The sequence below is a fragment of the Talpa europaea genome, assembly GCF_964194135.1.
Source record: "Talpa europaea genome assembly, chromosome: 7".
Taxonomy (NCBI): domain Eukaryota; kingdom Metazoa; phylum Chordata; class Mammalia; order Eulipotyphla; family Talpidae; genus Talpa; species Talpa europaea.
In genome coordinates, this window is record NC_140074.1 from 87,116,732 (window position 1) to 87,116,976 (window position 245).

Below are 245 nucleotides of genomic sequence, written 5' to 3' on the forward strand. Positions count from 1 at the left end.
GCATCCTATTAGGCGACGTCATCGGGCCGCGAGCCAATGGGCGGGCAGGACAACACGGCATGGAGCAGCTCCACATGGACACCCCGCGCCGCCAGCCTTCCGTTTAAAGGGCCCGTGTTTAGCCGGGTCACATTCGTGGGTACCGGTGGGGCCAGTGTTAACGATAGGCGGCACCCCGAGCGGGAAATTCTGCAGTTATGCCCTGGCCAGCCCTTTCCTTTACACCCTCCCGTGAAAACCAAGGC